Below are 19,251 nucleotides of genomic sequence, written 5' to 3'. Positions count from 1 at the left end.
AACATACAGGGGATAGAAATATATCAACCAGACCCTTTAGCACAACTTGCCTTGTCGCGCGAGAGCCCACACTTGAAGTCGCGCTTGATGTATGGACTTGCGCGCGACAAGGCGAGTTGTGCTAAAGGGGCAGTTTTGATAGAGGCATTATTTTTGTGTTCAGCTGAACTAATAAAATATATTGTTTGTTTATTCAAACGTAATTCGTAATAGCTGATGGTGATGTCATGACAACTCGCCATTGTAGAGTTTGCACTATACAATCAGCTGTAGTAATCCGATGGCTCACAAAGTTTATGTTGAACGCTGATCTCATTTAAACATCAATATGAAATAATGAGAGCAGTGTGTACGCAGCCAAATTCACAAACGTTTACGATAATATCGTTATGGTAGCTAGCTATCTCTATCGCTCTTTCTTATTGGCGCGACAGAGCCAGACTATGTTTCGATCGGTGTCTAGCTTCAACGATTGTCATATCTGCTACGCCGCCAGTTCACTAAGAAGTACTAATACCTATATTCTTTCATCCAGTACTTACTCCGCCAAAAAAATTGAGATCATACTTAGGTGGCAAGTCCTGTGTATAGAAAATTATTAAAAAATACATTTATTTTACTTGAATTTGGTACTAAAATTTGTGAATAATAACGTGCACTAATCAAAACATTACGTAAAGTAAAAAAAGTTCTACATTTTTTTTTGTTAAATATAAATACTTAGTTGCAACAGTAAAGTGTCATCCTTTTGATTTTTTTTTGTCAGACTATGTAGTTTTCTAAATGTGTCCTATGCGTTTGCAGTATTTGCACATTCAATAGAAGTGACCTCGCTGTGTTATGTGCTATGTTGTGCAGTCAATACTCATGTTGTGTCATTTGTGTCAATGCACGGAGATTAGTATGGCATACAAAACTGTGCATGGCCCGTTTCTGAGTTGGATCACGTAGACATTTTCTATGGAATGACTGAGCGAATATTATATTTCTGTATTTTTTCTATACACGTTCTAAAACCGTTACTATTATTAAGAAAATAAACATGATAAAAATTAAATGTGTCTTCATTGTGCGAAAACTATTATTATTAGACTTATATTGACCGGGATATAGACCGTGATTACCTTTTTGATTTTTGTCGAGCTCCCGATATTTCGACGCAGTTGCATGCATCATGATCACGGAAAACTGACGAAGGCGGGTGGATGTTAAAGTTGTATAGACAGCGCGCGATCTACCCTCCTTCGCGCGCGTCGGCTGCGTTCACTTTCAGCGTTACCACTGGTCGCGTTCACACTCGATGGTCTGTCCAAACACACTACACTCACAGTGTCACTACGTTTGTTCAATTCTACGTTTGTTCTGTGGGAGCTCGACAAAAATCAAAAAGGTAATCACGGTCTATATCCCGGTCAATATAAGTCTAATGAAAATAACCGTGAATCATTCAAAACTATTATTATTGACTAGATATTTTACAAAACTTCGAAAGTCTTGTAGGGAAAGGGCAAAACAAAGGGTCTAGCCGATTTTTCATTTAAAACCCCCGAACACGAAAAGGTGACATTGTCTGTGTGTCAGTCAGACGCATCGTGCTCATAGATCACAAACGGATGAACTTAGAGCATTTTCACTTTATCCGATCCGATATCGGATCTGGCCCCGTAGCCGAATGGCATTTCTCCGACGCCAAACGAAAGCGATACGCCGCTGGCTCTGTCGCGCCAATACGCAAGCGCGATAGATATAGATATCTACTAGCGCTTCGTTTCGTGAGCGTTTCGTGAGCGATTGTGCCATTCGGCTAGCCACCCTGCTTTTGACATCCTTACATCCGATATCTGCTTGGACAATCTGAAAACGCTCTCGGGGTACATGGGTTGAGATATAAAGTCATAAATAGTCCAATAACTTTTTCAGAGTCTTCGGACGAAGACGACGTCTAAGTTACTAATTTTGTTTTTACTTTTCCCTCCCCACGTGAACCCACAACGTGACCCGATATTTGCGAAAGTCTCGAGACTGCCCGTTTGCAAACACGACGGTGTTTACAAAATCCACGGCTGTGGCTCAGCAAAAAATCACACGTGACTTTTTACTTTGGCGTGTTTTGAAAGCTGTCCATGTTTTTGCTAGGACAACAAAGATTTAAGAAGAAGAAAGACTTTATTTCATATACAGGGTGGCCCAAAAATACGTTGACAAACGTTTGTATAATTATTTTTCTGTCCTTATACGAATGATTGTCCAACAAATTAAAATGTGAAACCTTAATAATTTTTGACCAAATAAATCGAATCGCCTTCAAAATGCCCTCCTTTGGCTTTGAAGTACAAACGCAAATGTAAGAAAAAAAAAATAACGATATGCCGCTGCACCTCTAGTATGACTTTCGTCTAACTTATTGCACGTTTAGCTTTTTAAATATCCTAATTTTTGTAATCAATAAACGGGCTAGGGTTTTAAGATTGATTACAAACTATAATGTATAGTTTTAAGTGAGGTGAATTTACGTAGGTATAGGCTGAAACGTATCGAACGTATGAATTTGAAAAAATCGCCGTTTTACAATTGGTCTACATAGCAAATCTTGCGAAATGGACATGAATGCTGTTGAAATATTCATGGTGAATGTAGAAATATACAATAAATATAGGCTCAAAAAATATTTTCGGTAACTTCGATATTTTGGTTTATTTCAACATTTTACTATTCTTTGTCAACGTAATTTTGGGCCACCCTGTACATATGTAGCACACGTGTAAAAAAATAAGAACAGTATATAGAGAAAAACACTGGTAAAATTATGTACACAAAAAATAAGCAAATCTCGCACTTGGTTCCAGTAATGTTTTTTTTTTATTTGTGACACTGCGAAGATTAAATTACCTATTTACAATAACATAGATAAGTACAATTTTTGATAAGTCTAAGACCTGATCTTTCTATTACCACAGTTGGAGCTCTGGTATAAAAAAAATATTTCCAGAAATGGTAGTACAGTTGTTTTTTTTTCAAATTATTTATGTAAATCGTGTAATATTTCTTTTCAGTTTATAATAAGAAAATACCACATAGTACCTAGATTAAAGTAGATAGATAATCTTATCAAAAATATTGAAATGATAATAGTTAAGATTTTGCATGTGTACCTATACTCAATATTGTATCTTATTTACATATATTTGCAGAGATTATAGAAGTGTATTGATAAAACACTTACAATGATTGGCAGTTAACTTTGTGTCTGCCTGGTATAGGTACGTTAAAGACAAACGCGCTTATCAAATAATAGGGGAAGATTCTGAAAAAATAATCGCTTATGACATATCACACTAAAATTGTCTATCATCTTGTATATTTTTACAAATGGGAATTTTCACACACAGTTACTATGATACCCTGCACAAAGAGATCTTTACAAATTATGATTTTACTCATTTACAGAGATAAGTGCCAAAATATTTTGTTTTAAAGTGTCAACTACGATCACAGGTATCTATAGTTCTTTGTTTCTTATCGTGGCTATAAATAATTATCTATCATATTTAAAAAAAAAGAAAAGGAAAAAGAAGAAGAAGATTGAGAAAGGTTCTCGAAATTGAACCGAAACATGTCGAACGCTATATCGACTTAATACGTGAGTAACCCGCTTAAAATATTTTTAAATATGTATGAGTCTCACGGGAGTTTTATAGTTAAAATTATCTATCATCAGAATTATCTTATCAGCTTACATTATCTAGAAAAACACTTCTCTTACAGATTCAGATTTTTGATAACAGATAACGAGAAAACGGTAAAAAAAGTTACCAACAACATTGCAAACTCTTTGAAAAAATGTGGCTCTTCGTAGGGCAGAGATCCTTCAGATTTCTTAATCCACTCTTGAGAGGACAGGGTGGATAAATCAAGTATAGCTTGGTAATAAAAACCTGCATACTTTTAGTTTAGTTACACACTTATTTAATTTACTGTTATAACGTGATCGCTGTGGCTAATTAAAAATCGCTGTTATGGGTGACAAATCTGCGTGGCGTTGTATACATAATAATCATACCTACGACCTTCCTATAGCATTGAACTTCAGCTTTCTAATCTATGTTTTTTACTAATCAATCATCATTAAGAAGAGCCAGTTATCAATAACTACATTCGAGACAAGACACCTAACAGAAACTATGCATTAGTAATATTAGTAGATAACAAAGTTGGTGGCAAAAGTTACATAAAGACTTTCATGTCAAGTTTGCCTGTCACCCTTTTAGGCGTGATTAAACGGATGGAATACTTCTAATAGACATGAGCGCCATCATTTATAGCTAAAATAGCATCGATTATAAAAAATAATTCAAGAATCGATTCATACTATTGCAATCTGTACCATCAAGACCTCTTGCTAACTATTTCTATAATATTACGTTTATTAAGATACTGATGAATATTAGACTGATTAGTACAAATACTGATTAATTTTCATCCAGACACATTTTTTTTATCGATATTTCCAGTTTCAACTACATAATTGTTTGTCCACTTAATGACCATAAAATCATAACTCCCTAAACATCTTAAATGCTACCATAGCAGTTCTAATAAGAACATCCCTAATTTCTAAGTTATTTCAATATTGGATTAGAAAAGAATCTTGTTTTAAAATTCTACTAGTTTCAACTACACTGTTTATCCTTATCTCCTCTTAATGACCCCAAAATCATAACTCCCTAAACCATTCATCCTCTACTCAACAGAACAACAAAGTGATTGTTCACGATAAGGTAGCCGACCCCTGATAGCGTAATGACTCAAATTACTAAAAAATAACGGGATTTTTCTGCGCTTGCTCATAATGACTGCTTTCTTACTTGACTGGATCTGTGATTGAATGTGAGATTTCTGCAGCTTTTTAAAGTTGTTGGCTTGATTGGTTAGCTTAATTAATGGATAGTTCTGTTTTTTCCTGGAGGAAATCTTTGCGGAAACGTCCTCATGTTTTATTGAAATACTTGCTATAAATAATGTTGCTTCCTCATTGTAAATGCTTTTAGCGACCTATCTAGTCTTCGTTATCGACAGGTGAGATTTGGGTGCGATGAAAACTCTGAGATCAAATCCGTGTAATGTAGAAAGGTGGATATTGGCTTCATTTTTTATATTTCTTAATATTTATTATTAATACAGTTCGTGTGGTTCATATTGTTGTCTGTAGGTATATAAGACAAGCCTAAGCTTATTTATATTATCATCTATAAGTACTTATCATGCAAGTCCAGTTTCAGTAATCGATAGTGAATCTGACCAGTGACCGCGTGGGTGGACCAAATTTAGTCTTAACAGTGCGTAGTAGTTTAGTGACGAAAAGTAATAGATCCAATAATGAATTAGGTGCATTCAACGAGAATGTTCTCTACGACATGTTTCCGTTTTGTACGGCAGCTACTTCAGTCGAATCCGTAAAGCTCGAGAATATGCAAAGAATAACAAAAAAATAAAACCGCCTTCAAAAAAAGCGTGTTACAAAACACGGAGAAACTAAAAAGCCAAAAATAATAAACCTTCGAATTCAGATTTCTTATCGGATTGCAATTATCTAAACATCCAAATTATAAACAAATCAATTATTTTTGTAGTCGGTACCAGACCTGTTCGTCGCCTTGCTATTTCCTGTTTGCCCCATCCAACCATACGCAGGCTGGCCCCGACTCCAAAAATAATTGATTTGTTTATAATTTGGATGTTTAGATAATTGCAATCCGATAAGAAATCTGAATTCGAAGGTTTATTATTTTTGGCTTTTTAGTTTCTCCGTGTTTTGTAACACGCTTTTTTTGAAGGCGGTTTTATTTTTTGTTAAAAAGTTAATTTATTTGTTCATTTTTAGTGGTTCCTAGTGATATTATATGTATCAGTCCGAATATAAGTACAGTAGTGAAAGAATTGTCCTTTAACTCCTAACCGTTGAGGAGTTGACCTTCCATCATCAGCTCAGCCACATAAAATTATTACCACCAGGCGCAAATACTGGTGTACCTTTGAAAAATACACAAAAAACATTACATGTGCCTATAACATTTGAAGGGTTCCCTCGATTTCTCCAAGATCCCATCATCAGACCCCGACTTGGTGCCAATGGGACCATCTCGGGGTTATACCCGTTCGATCAAAAAAAAAATTTTGAAAATCGGTCCACGATTCTCGGAGATATCGAGTAACATACATACAAAAAAAATAAAAAAATAAAAAAAAATTCAGTCGAATTGAGAACCTCCTCCTTTTTTGAAGTCGGTTAAAAAGAGACCAAGGCCTCCAAGTGTTCAAAGCTGGATTCGAACCAGCCTCCTCCGTTATCGCGACGGATGCCTAAACCACTCGGCCATTCGTTCACGGTGGCAAGGGTCGAAATTTTCAAGTATATGACACAATTACCGACGGCTTATGGCGCCCCCACCATCTATGAGGTAGAACCGAAACTATTTTCCGACCGATTTCCGATTTTCTATGAGAATAAATCATTTTGTTCTAAGAATTACTGCCAATTTGTTAGCCAATTTACGAAATATTATTACAGAAAATCGCTTTCTTAGCGGTTTAAGAGGTACGAGTATTAGAAGAATGACATTTTTGTGGAATGCCCCATTAAAAAAGTATATATACAGGATGAAATAAAAAGGACTGTTCCAACTTTGCATAGTGACTTTGAGGTCATAATGAACAACTCTTATAATGGAACCAATGCAGAAATCGCAAAAAAATTTGGCTGTTCCATAGAAATGAGCGGCATCATGAAAGTCGAAATGTACGGAACAGCCAAATCACCGTGACATTACAACATTTACAACATCGTTCGAATAACGGTATGTCACCGTGAACTCTTACATCATTCCTCTGACCTTCATCATTATGTGATTTACCTACACTGCATGGTGTTATATTTACCTAATGTGCAAATGTGTGTTTTTTCTCGATGGCTACATTGGTTACCATCTATCAGTCACTCAGTACATAAAAAAAATGTATTATTTTTTCTATTGCCATATTTACGAGTCACCCCTTACTTTATTACCGATCGGTTTTTCTTAATTTCTTTTGGATTATAAAACTTATAAGTATTGTATCAAAATTAGAACCAGACCATAAGGATGGGTTCCTTTCTGTATTTTGATTATGTCAAACTAATCAAAAAAGATTAACATCTGGCGTGACAACCTGAAAGACACACACGAATAATTTACTGTCCCTATAATTGTCACCTTCAACCCTACTTCCAAAGAAACATCACAGACAAACGAACTGTCAGCGACTTAGAAATAGTCTCCTAATCATTAGGCCATTTATCTTACATGTTCATTATGATTATTAACTAACCTAACCTACTAGCTACAGTCGCCAGATATATCGAAGCAGCCAAAGTTCTCACAAATCTCTGAATACGCCTCTATTTCCAAAGCTTAAAGTGCATGTCCAAATATTTATGGGTGCACTGATTGCTCAGATATATCTGACGGAGACTGTTCAAATATAGTAAAAGCCAAACCCAAGTTCAATAAGTCATCGTACGTCTAACGACATTCCTTGGAGTTGAGTAATGGCTAGGATGTCAGGAGCTCTCAATTGGGATTTACCAGATCTTGTGATTCGATTACTATGTCGCCGCACATGCATGCATACACCCAGGTCCGTATTTAGTGGGGTGGGGAGTGAAGCCCAGGGAGGGGGCGATAAATTCGATTATATTTAGTTTTTGCACCCCCTCGAAAAAAAGTCTAGATCCGGTGCTGCTACGACTCTTGGTTCTAATTTGTCAGGTTAGGTTAAAATATGGAAATATTGGTTTAAAGATGCATATAAAACTAGTGACTCTTTGTGGTGTAGAACTCGCGATAATCTTGAAATGTAAAAGTGACTCGTACTGGAGGAAATTGACAGAGATAAATTGTAAAGCTATGATAGACATGATAGTTAATAAAATGAAGTCATTTATAGGATCAGGGGACCGATTTTTGAATTTCGAATTCGCTGTTCCAAAGTCGTAGCATTACGTCGTTTTCCATAGACTTTCGAACGGCGAATCATGCGTTCGAGATTCAGAAATCGGTAACCAGGACAAAATTTTCCACGTTTCTTTTATTTCTAAAGGTAGCGTTTAGCCGTTTATAGACGTCTGAATACTCTGATTCATAATTAATTATGTGGTAAAATTAACTTCACCCCATTTCTTGTCAGACTTCAACAAAAACCGTCTTTAAATATCTTCACACATGTATTGAGGATATGCATTCCCAAATTCAATAAGAACGAAGGCAAGTAGTGTACGTACTATGGTGTCTATAGCCTCTATAGGTACTACATGTTCATTAATATCATTTAGGTACGACTATTTATATACCTAATCTCTTAGATCTACGACATATCTGATACGAATCTGTCTAATTATTTCACTCAGACAGATCTAGACAGATCTAATAATAAGTCACAAATGTCACAACTATTTAAACAGAACGATTTAGTTTCGAGACAAACATTGGGTTGGGATCTTTTGGACGACATTTTAATAATTAGGTAACCCCCGACGACGCAACAATGACGGGGTATAAGTTTGACGTGTCTATCTGTCTGTATGTGTGTGCGTCTGTCTGTGGCATCGCAGCTCCCGAACGGATGAACCGATTTAGATTTAGTTTTTTTTTGTTGAAAGTTGAATTAGTCAGGAGTGTTCTTAGCCATGTTTGATGGAAATTGGTTTACTATAAGAGCCCCCGACTGTTCTTACAAAATTTAAATTTGTGGTTACCCAGTTATTTTACGACACCAATATAAATTGCCTTAGCAAATACAAAGTGGCAGTTTTTAGCTTTAAATGCTTTAATGCAATCAATCCTGTACAGTTCTAGTTTGTAACTTGAACCTACGGCAGGGTGCGTAGCCGAATGGCACAAACGCTCACGAAACGAAGCGCTAGTAGATATCTATCCCTATCGCTCTTGCGTATTGGCGCGACAGAGCCGGACTACGTTTCGTTTTCGTTTGGCGTCGGAGAAATGCCATTCGGCTACGGGGCCAGGTATTACCAGAGATAATATTATCACAAGTTACGCTGGCACTTTTCTCGTAAACATATCGGGCGTCGCTCAGGGCACCAAATGAAGGATTTATAGAATATTTAGAAAGGAATTTTGTATTTTAATGTCTCATAATACCTGCCAGACTATAGCTATTATCCTATCTGTTTGCATTTAATACATGCACTTATACTTATTATATCAGATTCAACTTGGCCTTTCTGTCACTGTGCATAATAAAGGTTAGTTAATACTGGCTTAGAATTCTACATAATTATTAATATGATTTACTTATAATACTGTTGCTACTGCTATTTTTAATACCTATACTTCGTCATCCTTCATCATCTTTCTTGCGTTATCCCGGCATTTGCCACGGCTCATGGGAGCCTGAAGTCCGCTTTGACTACTTATCCCAAGATTTGACGTAGGCACTAATTTTTACGAAAGCAACCGCCTATACTTACTTATTCTCGAAAATTGTACACAAGTAGTACCAAGTGTAGGTTCATAAGTATGTAGGTACCTAAGTAGTAACTTAGGTACCTACATACTTATGAACTGTGCTTGCAGCTTACATTTATAATCATCGACCATATATTGGTAGAAATCATACAGGATTATAGTGTCGGGAAATTTCCTCATAAGGGCTTTTACTGTATATAAAAATATACGATTATAATACTATAAAATTCACCGCGCCTTTTAAGGAGCATAAATTACACTTCATATAATAGCACCAGAAAATTGCATGGCAAAATCGCAATAAAAATAAAACGCGTACCATAAATACCTATAGGAACACCTCTAGGCAATAAAATTGTGGTTATAAAATGGGCACATTACGATAAAGATGTAGAATACGCTATCAAGAATCCTACACTTGAAGAAGATTAAAATTCCTCATTATAAGTAACTACTTAACTATTAGTTATTGAGTACGGACTTCAGCCGTCCAAAGTTAGTGCACTGAGAGATTTAATTTAAGATTAAGCTGAATCTGCTTTCGGAACCCGCACTTTAACTTGTTCTATTTTAAAGTATCCGATAATAAAGGTAATGAAGATGAAGACAATGAATGGGCGCGTAGAGATTAAATTTATTTAATAATCCAGCCGTTTGGTGATGCGTAATTCTAACTTGATTATAATAACAACAGAAAAATAGTAAAAGAAAATATCCATTATAAGCATTTTAATAATATTTTATTTGTTTAAGATTTGCACTAAAGAAATCGCATTGTACAAAATGTGGATTTAATTCCAAAAGATATATTTTGTCAGTTCCTTCTTTACTCTTAAATTACGTGACCGATTTCAATTAAATATGTTATGGAAATAGTGTCGGGCTCAACTGAAGAAAGTAAAGAATATAGACTTTTATTCATCAATCACGGAAACTAATGCGCTGGAAAAAGCAGTATAGTATAAAGTAAGTACCTACATGAAAACCTTATACTAATAATAATATGCATACGCCAGTTTTCTACCATTAAATAGCCTCAGGAGATTTTATGACAGAGAAAGCTCCGGTAGTTAATGGAGATATACTAGCAAGTCCAGTTGGAGCTGAGAATCCAACGCGGTTTATGGTAGATAGCACATAACTTATTATGGAGGTGCCGGACGTACGCATGAATTTACCTGCAGGTTTAACCAAATGAGGTTAACCGGCAAACGTTGCAGAAAAATATGCAGTATTTATAACTTGGCCTATTTTAAATATAAATAAATTGTAAATATATTTTGTAGGTAAGGAAAATAGTATTGAATACGGAAATAATGTCCGTAAATCTAGAACACTAATTTGGCACCGGTAAAATGCTAACGCAAATAAGTATACCTAATTTTAAAATTAAATTTTAGTCCAAAAATAATAATGACGATTATTAAAATTGAGAAATTAAATTAAATAATCAGGACAAATATAAGACGATAGTGCGATATAGAAAATATACTTGATACATTGGCATTGAAAATGTTTACTAAAGATTTTAGCAAAAAACTTTCCAAGGAGTTTATCATAAATTTCCCACAGACAAATTCTCGTAAACAAACTGACTCAATTCCCTTATCGCTTCCTTAAATTAATGAAATCGCGATAACAAAACGTAAACATAAACAGACGTTAAACTTTTGACTATCTCCGGTAGTAAAATTCACATTTGAACCCAAGCCGTTAAATTTCTTAATTAAAACTGAGATAAACGGCTAAACCGAACGTCTGACTGATTATTTGAAAGCTCTTTAAACAATGGGTGTCATTCATGCTTTTGAAATCACTCACCATTTATATCAGCATCCCAATGGACCACTGCACATGAATTAAAATCACTAGAACACTAGATCGATATTTTAAACACTGGGCCAAAAACGCACCCTTGCGGCACTCCCGTATGAAATTTTTAAAAACCGCTTTTTAAATTTCGATTTCGACACGTGCGCGCGAGTTTGTGGACGCGTGCCTCTGAATAGCTGCCGGCTTAAACTGACGAGCCGACCCATCGGCTGCGCGCGCGGCGATGTTTACTAACCCCATGTGCAACCCACTCAAACGCTTGATACAGAACCCTATCTTTTCAACAACACAGTCTAGTTCTCCTTAGATATTGTTATAGCATCTGATGTTTATCTGTGTTAGTAAGTCGGACACATGTATTTGTCATTACATGAATGAAGAACTCTACCACTACGAGAGCTTTGCGCCGGCGCGTTTCATTTATAACCTTAATTGATGTGTTCTTTCCACTTGTTAGATGTCCTTTGAGGTCTTGCATTATCTTGTAGTGAATCATATCTCTACGCTAAGATTTTGAGAACCAGGGGCCGATCTTTTAATCTCAGCCATTCGATTTCGTTAAATTCGCTTAATAATATCTCTACTACTAGCGATTTAAATTCTACTAACAGAATCGAAAACGAGCAGTCATCACTAGTTTTAAGATTACTAGCGGTCCTTTTTCAAAAATAGCATTAAGTACTTCATTTTACACAGACTTTCGAACGGCGAATTCAAAAATCGATACCATGAAATTGAATAGGTATTTACTTTTTCTTGGAAAAAGATTTATAGACATATGATTATTACAGTTATGATTTAATTATTAGTACATAAATATTTGCAGTATTACATGATACTATTGCGAAAGTACCAGCTGGGATCGTTCCAAAAAGTTGAAAAACGCCGAGGACAATAGTTTTTTGTTTCGGATTAATGACTTCCCCGACAATGAGCGCTTGCTGTTTTTTAGTGCATTCAAACATTTTGAGCTGATAAAATCCTTAATTGACTCATTAGGCTTTCATGATTTGTAATTCTTTGTTTTGTTAAATGTTACTTGAAATTGCTTTGTTTATAGACTTTACTGGTAAGTAACATCGGTTGAATTAATAGCATTAAGCGCTCTCTTATTATTTTATTACCATAATGATTCAAAATATTGCTATCCATTATTAACATACAATTTTTCTAAATGAATACTCGTATAGAAGTAACTTTTAGTGTACATACATACATACAATCACGCCTGTGTCCCATGGAGGGGTAGGCAGAGCACATGAAACTACTCAGGTTTCAGTGCCACTCTTGGCAAATAAGGGGTTGAAAGAAAACGAAACTGTGACATTGCAGTGACAGGTTGCCAGCCTCTCGCCTACGCCACAATTTATCCCATATCCCACAGTCGCCTTAGTTCTACGACACCCACGGGAAGAAAGGGGGTGGTGAAATTCTTAACCCGTCACCACGCGGGCACTTTTAGTGTAATAATACAAAAGTGAAATTTGTTGTTTTTATGGAAACATAATTATATTATTTTTATGGAAAAAACAAAGGAAATCTAAAGTGTCTGTCTCAGAAATCAAACTGGTGATTATTTTAGGCGCGTCTTATATCTTAATTCCCCAAACACCAAAAATATTACACATATCATAAAAGAAGCCTTGATTGATGAATATTAAATAAAATTTAAATTGTATATTTTTTGTCTACAGCTTACAGTCTTAAGGTTAAGAAGTCCTTCTTCTGTTTTGTCACTCAGAATTGAAAATGCATGTTACGTTCTCATATAATCATAGTCCAATAGGTAGAGTCAACTAAACTGCATTAGGTAGAGCCGGTGGAGGTGGTCAGCGTAGGCGCCTCGATGTCAACTGCACGCCTTATCGGAATAAATGAATAACGAATTATAGAGCAGGATATCCAAGTATAGAGCTGTGATTTGCACGCTCTTGTTTCCAAGCTAATGCCTCCTTAATCTACAATTCAAGAGTTTGTTGTTATACAAGCAAACAAATGGTTAGACTTTCGAGTTACAGTTTTTACAGTATTTTTATACTCATATTGTGAAATACGAGGACGTCAAGGAGTCCTAAAAGGATTAGACACTATGATTAAAAATTATATAAATTTTATAGACGGTCAACCAAATCTAGGCACTAAAAAATGTAGCCAATTGTCTTCATTAAACGCGTGCCTTCCTAAACTTTGACTCTGTTGGCGAAATCATCCAGAACACTTAAAAAATACGGCTTTTATTTGCATGCAATACCTAAATAGCTAGCATTTTTCTAATAGTTTATCATAGACCTTGACACCTAGGATCGATTTCGCTTTTATGTGTGGAAGTCTAGTCAAAAGTCACACCACAGTATAATAAAGAGTGCTATCGTACAGTATGGCCACTCCCGCTCCTCGCTGAAAGTGCCGCCCACCCGCTATCGGCTACCTCACAGTTACCGCCTGTCAATAATGCGACCAGTAAAAAATAATTGAAAATGTAGGGGTGAAGGTTTCATTGTCATAGAATATTTTTAGTGCCAAGATTTTTCCAAGGCCAAGGATGATCGTACGGATTATGCGACGTTCTTGCCAATGTCACTTCTTCCTGTTCGCAATTCTGAACAATCTGAATTCTACGCAATTAGTATTTCACCATGAGGTGCAGAACGAGATTGTACACAAGTAATGACTGTGCATAAAATCGAATGAGGTGAAATACTATTAAGTCGAATTCAGATTGTGTAGAATTGCGAATAGGAAGAAAGTATACTGTACACAAATAATGACTGTGCACAATAGCGCATGAGGCGAAATACCTATTGTGTGGAATTCGAATTGTGTAGAATTGCGAATAGGAAGAAACTATACTGTATACAAATAAATCAAATAATGACTGTGCACAATAACGAATGTGGTGAAATACCTATTGCGTCGAATTCGGATTGCGTAGAATTGAGAATAGGAAGAAACTATTCTGTACACAAATAATGGCTGTGCACAGTAGCGAATGAGGCGAAATACCTATTGTGTGGAACTTAGATTGTGCAGAATTGCGAACAGGAAGAATCGCTATTGTACACAAATAATGACTGCACATAATAGCGCATGAGGTCAAAAACTACTGTGTGCAATTCAGAATGTGCAGAATTGTGAACAAGAAGAATCTCCACTGTCCACAAGTACTAACTGTGCACAATAGCGAATGAGGTGAAATACTAATTGCGTAGAATTCAGATTGTCCAGAATTGCGAACAGGAAGAAGTGACATTGGCAAGAACGTCGCATAATCCGATCGTACAGCGGGCTAATTTTTGAGTCTCACGCGTTCGAATTCAGAAAATTGTCACTGAAAATAATAAACAAGTCACCGTTTTCAACTGGTATTTTAGTGACGAAATCTCGTATGCGAGATTCAAAAATCGCCCTCCAGCTCAAACTTATAACTTATAATTTATTGATTGAGATATTCAGTTACAGTTTGGTGTTCATGTAAACAGGCCAAACTCCACAGAAAACATACATACAAAACAAAAAGTAACTGAAAAGTTTGAGTATTTCAACGGAAAAATAAAAAAAAAACTACCCTCAAAGAATATAATTTTTTTGAGGTTCAGTTAGTATTTTTTTACACAAAATAAATACAATACAACTGTCCAGACTAACCACAAATGAAATGATTACGTATAACCTTAACCACTAAATTGAAGCGGAATTAGTAATTCGCATAGTGATGACTAAATTATACCTACAAATTGTATAATTGTTAAGTGTACTTATAATGAATGAGATGATGAATATGCTTGTAAGAGGAATGATCCGTTGCACTTTGTTGTAGGGGTAAAAGGTTATTATGTATAAGCAAGTCTGAAGTCGTAAGTAAGGTAAATATGACAATGAATATGTTTTCAGTTTATTCGTGTTAGACTTCACCCTACAATACCCTATTTCAGGTAATATATTCTTGATGTAATGAAACCACAGTTATATTCTACAATTATATTACCAATACTTCTTCACAGTTTGGGATCCCAATCCATAATGGCTCTTGAGCCTGGTATCGGTTACCGGCAAGACTCATCCCCCCATCCAAGTCATCATCCCCTCCGAGAACGGAAACCGGTAACTAATGCCAAGTCAATTGCAGTACAATAATTTCTTTAGAGTTATTAATTAATTATATTACTACATTGAATATTTCTAAATCGATTTAACTTAATCAAACATAGGTAAAATACAACATATAAACAATATTAACATACATAAGCTTACATTTGAAAGCTACATAAGGTCGGTAACAAGTAACACCTCTGGATTTCAGTTTATAACACCTCTGGAAGTATAGGCGTCCTTAGGCTACGGTGATTGCTTACCACCAGGCAGGCATGTTGTCGACGAGGTGTATTTCAAACACAAACATCAAATAGGCATCAATCGGTGTAAAAATATGAAATCCTAATAGGTACAGTCAACCAATTTGAATCCTAGGCCACTGTAGAACCTTTGCACAGTAAACTTCAACGTGACTTCTTATGGCAAATAGAACACGGTTTAAATGAGACAGGGTTCTAGAGTATGATTCAAATTGGTTGACCGTACGTATTATACCTACTTATACCTAACATACCATATTATACCTAACAAGTAAGACAATTTACCACAAAATAATTAAATATATAGGACACATGACCTAATAATAATAAGCCAAAATAGACAGCGTAAATATGATTGTGGTTTTTAACTTCGAAAACATAAGATTTAAATTAGAAGACAAAACAAAGTCGTTACTAAAATAAATCCTACACACAAATATGATATCATTCTTAGAATACGAGTCCAGTTTGTTTTCATAACATTAATGCAGTGACCTATTACCTAAGAGTAACTAATTAACTTAACTTACTTAGATACTTATATTGACCGGGATATAGACCGTGATTACCTTTTTGATTTTTGTCGAGCTCCCGATATTTCGACGCAGTTGCATGCATCATGATCACGGAAAACTGACGAAGGCGGGTGGATATATGTTAAAGTTGCATAGACAGCGCGCGATCTACCCTCCTTCGCGCGCGTCTATATCCCGGTCAATATAAGTCTAATGAAAATAACCGTGAATCATTCAAAACTCTTACTTAGATACTACCGGCGTTTCTTTAGAAAATAAACAAGCTTTTTCTCGCGGCTTCGCTCGCGTTAGAAAGAGACAAAAAGTAGCCTATGTCACTCTCCATCCCTTCCACTATTTCCACTTAAAAAATCACGTCAATTCGTCACTCCGTTTGGCACACACACTTTCCCATTTATAATATTAGTATGGATAAACAAATATTGGGGCCATTGGGGGACACCTTACACATATCAACTTAGCCCCAAACTTAGCAAAGCTTCACTAGTTCACTACATCACTACATAGTATAAAACAAAGTCGCTTTCTCTGTCCCTATGTCCCTATGTATGCTTAAATCTTTAAAACTACGCAACGGATTTTGATGCGGTTTTTTTTAATAGATAGAGTGATTGTAGAGTAAGGTTTATATGTAGGTATAGTACCCGTGCGAAGCCGGGGCGGGTCGCTAGTATACTATAAATGCTAAGCGACGATATACATACTTAAATAGATAAATACTCACTTATATACATAGAAAATATCCATTAATCAGGAACAAATATCTGTGCTCATCACACAAATAAATTTACCGAGATTCGAACCTAGGACCGCGGCTTAGCAGGCAGGGTCACTACCGACTGAGCCAGACCGGTCGTGAAATCCTATTAAACACCTTGTATCCTTCTATTAAACACCCATTCCATTCCTAGCGTTCTTAGGCCAAAAATTGTAACGGTTTTTTCAAAATATGGACAAACACGAAGGAAACGTAAAAAAATCGTTTCATAAATAAAAAATAAGTCTCTCATCAAATTATTACAAAATAATTAAATTTGTACACAAAGATACGAAGGCATCAAAATTTGATTGAATTTATATCGCCACTCGTTTCGAACTTCCTTTTTTACGAACTTGTATCGTAATGTACTATAATTAAATAAAAGGAAGTTCGAAACGAGTGGCGATATAAATTAAAACACGACCGAAGGGAGCAATCGGCACGAGTTACGACGTTTATTCAGTACAGATGGCCATCCGAAGTTTCGACCTGACATATAATGAACCACTTCTCGCACTAGTGCGTAAAAAAAACACCATCTGTACTGAAAAAGTTTAATGTGCTCCCAACCAATTTCTCTTATTGCGTAGTCCCGGCATATTTAGGTACGAAAAGGTGTCATATGGGAATTTCTAGTTATTATTGAATGGAGAAATTATGAATGAATTCATTGATAAATTCGCCATGCACTTTTGCAGCTGATAGTAAGTCTTTCGGTGGAATTTTAACCAGTAAAAAAGCAAAACCTGTAACTTACATTGTAGGGGAGATCGAGGTAAGTAGTGACCGAGGCGGGTTGTGACAAAGTCGATTTTTGGGAACTTATTATTACTAATAGCAATTACGCAATATTGCGCGCTTGCCAGCCCGAGACTTGTATGTACTAAAAAACCTGTGCTGTTGCGAGTTGATAAGTTCCCAAAAATCGACGTTGACACAACTCTCCTCTGTCACAACTTACCTCGGTCTCCCCTATAAACCTCAACACTGTTAGAAGTTAAACCATTAAAACAAAACGACAAACGTGCAAACACGCACAGATTTAACTGTTAACTTCAAGTTCAGATAACAGAGTTATCTTAACTGCCTGTTTACACATTCGTGGCTTAGGTTTAGTTTAACTAGGGGTTAACCTTTCATGGTTTAAGCGAGATATTCTTATTCTTTGTTGTCGGCAAAGAGATGGCGCCTTGTTAAATTTACCAGAAATGTAGGAAGATTCAGATTTAATACTTTCATCTTCTCTTGTTATGACTTTAAAGTTGATTTTTGATTATTTTGTTATCTCCATCCATCTTCTTTTATTATGACTTTAAATTTGATGGTTGATTCAAAATAAAGCTAAGTTCATCTACTCCAAGGTTAGCTGGAAGAGATCTCTTATAGGGATAAGCTGGCCTTTGTATCTCTATTCCTACAAATTGTACATAAACTGTTGCACACAACAAAGAGATTACTATTACTACTACTAAAGTTATGCGTGACAGTCACACAAGTCAATGTACATAGTTTTAAAAGAATATTGTTTATTGCACCAATATATTAGAATAAGATGAAAATTGTACATTGTTGACCATTTAAAAGTGCTTATTGTAAGCCTATTTAAATAAAGAATATTTTGATTGACTCATTGATTGAAACGCTCGTCAACGTACTTATACTGTTAAAACCATAAACATTTTTCAATTCTAAATTATACCTTTTGGATTGTGAAAAGCTCCCCCGACTGTATGGTAGTTTACAACCACAGGGGCGGACTTTTGACAGGAGAAGCGCGAGGAGTGGTTCGTTTTTAGGTTATATTCCCGTAAATTAAACAACTTTCCCTATTTACTAATCAGGTGGTGGTTTATTAATATAATAAAGCCATAGGTTAGTATAGATGGACGGAAACGAGAAGGAGAAGCCTCCAGACGAGGGTGGTGGTAATGATATGAGCTGGGACACTGCCACACGCAAGCGTAACTTTGATTTATCACCAACCAAGCTGGAGCCTTCCCCCAAAAAAATAGTAATTGGTCCGGCAGAGCCCGAAAAACAGGAGGCTAATACAAGTATTACAGTTGAGGAGTCCGGTAATAGTAATGTGGTAGAGTCAAACGCGAACAATCAAATAGAGTCAACTGAAATAAACAATAGTTCCGTAACTGAATCCAACCCACATTTATACATACACCCCAGTCTAGACAGCAAATCACGAGAGTATGGTGCCGACGATGATGGGCCGTTCATTGTGCATGTTTCTA

General features: G+C 35.9%; 1 protein-coding gene across 2 annotated transcripts in view; it reads right to left on the bottom strand.

Annotated features, from left to right (window-relative positions):
- The window catches only part of LOC125241099 (facilitated trehalose transporter Tret1-like), a 133,080-nt gene extending 121,546 nt beyond the window's left edge, over positions 1-11,534 (bottom strand). For both annotated transcript variants that reach the window (XM_048149425.1, XM_048149418.1), the window contains exon 1: positions 11,346-11,534. The gene's annotated coding sequence lies outside the window, so the exon portion shown is untranslated. The remainder of the gene's footprint in view (positions 1-11,345) is intronic.
- Between the last annotated feature and the right edge of the window lie 7,717 nt (positions 11,535-19,251).

Source organism: Leguminivora glycinivorella, chromosome 2 (assembly GCF_023078275.1).
Source record: "Leguminivora glycinivorella isolate SPB_JAAS2020 chromosome 2, LegGlyc_1.1, whole genome shotgun sequence".
NCBI lineage: Eukaryota > Metazoa > Arthropoda > Insecta > Lepidoptera > Tortricidae > Leguminivora > Leguminivora glycinivorella.
Note: the sequence above shows the minus strand (reverse complement) of the source record. Positions and strands in the feature narration are given on the sequence as shown.